The sequence below is a fragment of the Rhinolophus hipposideros genome (genome assembly GCF_964194185.1).
Source record: "Rhinolophus hipposideros genome assembly, chromosome: 20".
NCBI lineage: Eukaryota > Metazoa > Chordata > Mammalia > Chiroptera > Rhinolophidae > Rhinolophus > Rhinolophus hipposideros.
The window spans coordinates 9,920,226-9,925,547 of record NC_138066.1 but is presented as its reverse complement, the minus strand read 5'-3'; positions in this window follow the sequence as shown (position 1 = coordinate 9,925,547).

Here is a 5,322-nt window from a genome sequence, read left to right as displayed (position 1 = left end):
AATCTCTTGTCTCTCTGTTTCGTGTTTTGGGTAAATTCTTGAGTTCTGTTTTTGAAACAGCCAAATCTCTCTCAGATTGTGAGCAGTTTAAAATGTAAGATAGACCTATTTTATTGTGTCTGCTATTCATGTGTAAGATTTCTAATTGGTCATTTGTATATCCCTATAATTTTATTTAATTTCTGGCTTCGTTTCATGATTTCTTTTTAAAGTGGAAGTATTTCTTCATTTATCTTTTTACGTATCCTAATCATTCTTACTTTAAATTCTTTATCAGACTGCGCCATAAACATATTTTCATCTAGACTGAATCCATGTTCTAATTACTCCCACTCTAAACATATATTTCTTCATATATTTTGGGATTTTGTTTTGTAACTTCATCTTGGGTGAGAGATCTTTTTCGTTTTGTTTTGTTTTCTTTGTGTTCACTCCTTCCTGACCTACAAGTTGGCCATTGCTATTACTTCGCCTCCTTGCTCCCAGTTAAAAATCAGTTCTAATAATGGTATTTGGGGGCTCCTGCTGCAATGTGGTATTGAGAGTATCTCAAATGAAGTCCCTGAGGAGAGGGCAAGTTGGTTCTGGTTTTGGTCCTGAAGCTACATCTCAGAACTTGTGCTTTTTTGGGCTTGTAACTCCAGGCAGGGAGCTGGCAGTTTTTAGAGCCTCCTTTTCTGATACAGAGATATCGTCGCAGCTCTGGCTCCAGCACCCTGTCCTTAATCAGTTCCTACTTCCCCATAGGAACTTAACGCCCTGCTGCTGCCCACTTGCAGACTCTGTGCCCTGCAGACCTGTGCCATCAGCTCCATTCCAGGCTTTGCATCTGTGGTACTGAATTGCTTTTTTTCTAAGTCAGGTTATGGCCTTTCAGTTCACTATTTTTTAAAAGTATTTTATCTCTCAGTACTATGTATTTGAAGCAAAAGGGGCTAGGATGGGAACTTAGTGCCTGTCTTTCCCCAAAATCCAGATATTTTTTGAATATCAGGTTTTCAGAACGTATGCTGGGATGGTATATGTAGACAGGTATGAGTAAAACAACTGGAGCTCAACTTCCGTGTTGGGGGAATATCAGGGAGTGGCAGAGAGTGTGGCAAAGTATGTGCCTGAATGGGTGAGGCAATACTCAGCACTAGCTGATTATTACTATATGAAAGCGTAGCCTAAGTATGGACAGATTTTTCTATTTTTAAAAAGAAGCTAGAAATCTAGAGTTATAAGAAAAATTTGCTGAGTTGTATGATAAATGTTGGCAAATAAGTCATCAAACAAGTCTGTGGGCGGGATTTGGTCTTTAGACTGGCAATATCCAACCCCAAATACACCCAGGGCTCTTTTGAACCATAAACCACACTTTACAACTAACCTTCCCTCCCCAGGGCCCCAGAACTTACCTAGTCACTCATCAGGGCTTTTAAAGAATAGCATGCAGCAGGATGTAGCAGAAAGACCATGGACTTGGGTGTTACAGGGCTGCCTCTGGGCCTGCCACTTGCAGTCTGTGTTGCTTGGCAAAATGCTCAATCCTTCTGCGTGTCAGCTCTAAAATGGGCATAGTTATACTGCCTTGCAGGGTTGCTGTCAGGATTACATGAAGTAAGGTCACTAAAGCACGAAACACAGTGCCTAACACACAGTAAACCCTCAACATTACCTAGTATTGTATGACTAATACATCAGCTGGCCCCAGTGGATGAGAGAAGGATCTTCTTTGTGAACTAAAGTCAACTAATACATGTAGAAGAAAAAATAGAATTAGAAAATTACCTTTCTGTATCTCCTTATAAAATAATTAATTGTGGCAAGGTGCTCTGGTTTGGATGTGAGGGGGTGCAGGACTGCCGATGGCCAGCCTCACAAGCCTTCCTCATTTGTGGCCAGGGCTCCTTCCCTGGCTGTCGCCTTGCTAAATTATCAGCAGTTCTAAATTTGAGCACACAACTTCTGGAAAAAGGGCTGTAAAAAGGTGTGTCTTCATCTTGGCACAAGTGACACAGTGACCACTCCGGCAGAAGATGGGGCACGGATCAGAATGTGGGGAGGCGGGTGAGGCACAGATTCCAGCCTGAGCCTGGGTGGATGTCTGCTGGTGTAGGCAGCCCAGATTCTTTGCCAGAGATTCAAGGCTATTATATTAACAAAGGCACTTTCAGTTAAGGAAAGAGATGGCAAGGAAGAAATTTCCCACAAGAAAGACAAGGTCTATGGGGTGGTTGGCCTGGATTTTTTGGTTTTGTTTTCAATAGACTGGAAGCAGCAAAAATGCACAAGACTTAAGGCTTCTAGTGACTGCTGAGAAATCTGGAGAAAGGTAGTATTTGTATTTAATACCCTTGTGTTCTACTTCAAGTTGACATGGAAAGAACATCAATACTGCACATGTACCGACTTTTTTTTCTTGTCATTATTCTTGTCCCTAAACAATACAGGGTGATAACTATTTACATAGCATTTTCATTGTATTAGGTATTATAAGTAATCTACAGATGATTTACAGTGTATAGGAGAATGTGCATAGATTATATGAGAACACTACACCATTTTATATAAGGGACTTGAGCATCTGCGGATTTGGGTATCCAAGGGGGTCCTGGAACCAATTCCCTTCAGATACCAAGGAATGACTGTACAGCGTGGATAAACTGGATAAAGAGATGATTGACATCCTGGCGGGACAGAGTGGGTGGCACCAGATTTCATTAAGCTATTCAGAATAGACAATTTAAAATTTATGAATTTTTTATTTCTGGAATTTTCCATGTAATATTTTCAGATCACTTTTGACTGCAGGTATCTGCCTCAGAAAGTGAAACTGCGGATAAGAGGGGGTTACTGTAATTTACAGAATTGTCCTCGAATTTTTTAAAAAATTATACACATAAGGACTATCGAATCATATTTCAATGATAATTGAAAATAATAGAGTATAAGATTATGTACACTACTGGCAAGTGGAAGTTAAACTGCCAACATTTAACAGTGATTTAGGATAATGAGTATAAATTACTATTGTTACTTTGAAAGTATTCATTATTGCTATTTTCTTTCCAATAAGCAACATTTATTATTCCAAATACGTTTTGTGAAGAAGAATCGGGCATTGTTCATGAACAATTTCTGTGTTAGGATACCTGAAATATCTATGAGATTAAAGGTGTTACTATTTTAACTGGTTGATTCGACGGAGTTAAGATGAAAACAAAAGTTCCAAAATTTTATTTTAGAAAATTCAGACACTTTAGGGGGGGGAAAATCACAAGAACACTGAGGTTTGTGTTTATATTCTTCTCATATAATAAACGGAGTTGGTTTTATCTTCCCTTTCCCGATAAATTTTACCAGCAGTCTGTCTGATACAGTTAACTTCGGTGAAGTGAGCCCCGGGGTGATTCAAATATACAACCTTATAATCTGGAGTCAGATGCGTTACTATTGCGACATACAGCCTTTCACGAAGCACAGCTTGACAGTTCTCGTGAACAAAAGTATCATAAGCAATAAGGGGCACAATGTTATCCTCGTGCGCCTAAGATTTTGCCAGCGTGGTTATCTGAGCCGCGAGTGGGCTAGACGCGCGTGCACATAGAAGTAAAACATCCCCTGGACAAATTGTGCTTAAGTACCCTTGATCTAAAGCTCAATTCTTTAACCTCGGACACATTGAGCTCACTCAATATAGAAGCGATTTTATGTCTTTGGGATTTATTTCTGGGGCTCATAGAGCCATCACTGTGTCTCTGCAGTTCTGGCACCTTGAGCGAATCTTAGATTTAATATCTGCCCCGCCAGTGACTCAGAAACCCCTTTACTTAGCTTCTCTGGAACTAGGTTTCCTCCTCTGTAGACTGGTATAATCAATCAGCCAGTCTCTCGCGGAGTGACAGTAGCGCACAGGCGGTGATGGGAGCAGAGCTGCTCACACGTGCGTGCTCAGTAAACAACATACACTATTTCCATCTCAGCTTCCCTTGTCGGGGGGTCGGGGGGGCCTAATTCAACCCTTGAATCTTATCATTCAGGTCACGAATCTGCCGATGTGTCTAAGACTTAAGCAACTCCGGCAACGCTGAAAACCAGCAGGCGTTGGTGGTATAGTGGTGAGCATAGCTGCCTTCCAAGCAGTTGACCCGGGTTCGATTCCCGGCCAACGCAGATGTGTTTTGAAACTTTTTCCCCCCGCGTTCCCTGGGCCTGACCCCAGCGTCATGCCCGTGGTGTTTTCTTAGGTGACCAGCTCTCCGTGACCTCGGTTGGATTCCCTCCTCACTCCCTCATCGAAAGAAGCTACCTGGAATGTTCGCCCGGGGTTTCGGGTTTTGCTTGGATCGCAGTGCCGACCCACAGACGGAAAAAAAAGGGGAGGCGAAAGGAAACCAAAAACGCCCAGGGTCGACACCCTGGCTAGGGCGGGGCGCAGGCCCGGGACCCCGCGTGGCTGCGGGCGAAAGGCGCTTTCTCAGTTTCAAGCTGAGACCGGAGACGCGCCGTTCTGTCCGGGCGAGAAGCACCGCGCAGGAGGCCAAGTCTGGCGGCCGGATTACGCCCGCGTGTCAGCTTTGTGTTGTGTCCCTCTGTGGTTTTTTAAATTATCGCCAACGACCAATGCTTATCGTCTAATAAGCATACTGAACGGTGAAAATAATGACTAATAAACATTTTGAATGGCGAGAATAACTGCCAATTTAGCCACAACGCAAGTCCCTTGAAGTGAAACAAACTTGAAATCGAGAATGTGAGCTCGAGTCAGGACACACTATTCCTTTCGTTCTCTTTTCTTTCCGGTCTTCTTTCCATCTTCATACCAGGGCCCAGGATAACGACTTTCTAAATTAGTAGGATTTAAAAATAGATTCAAACAGAAGGAATGAAAAAAGGTGACGCGCTCTCCCCGTCGGGGAATCGAACCCCGGTCTCCCGCGTGACAGGCGGGGATACTCACCACTATACTAACGAGGAACAAGCTCACCGCTGGCCCCTCAGAACCCTGGATCTGATTCTTTCATTTAGTTCAGTGTGCTAAAGGTGAAGTTCCTACGTAGGCATCTCGTTTTTTCAACCACTAAGAGATGCTACCCCCAAACCTAAGCACATTCTTAACCACACCTGAGCGTGAATCCCCAGAAAGGTGGAAACGATCAGGAATGACCCAGAGAGACAGACGCCTCCAGGGCTGCAGAGACCTGATGAGCTCTGAGAGTCCATGGGATCTCTCAAACACACCCCTGAATAGGTCCCACCCCTTCTCACTGTGCTTCACAGCTCCAGGTAGACCAGCATCAATCGAAATGAAAGCAGGCTCTGGCGGTGGTGGAGGCA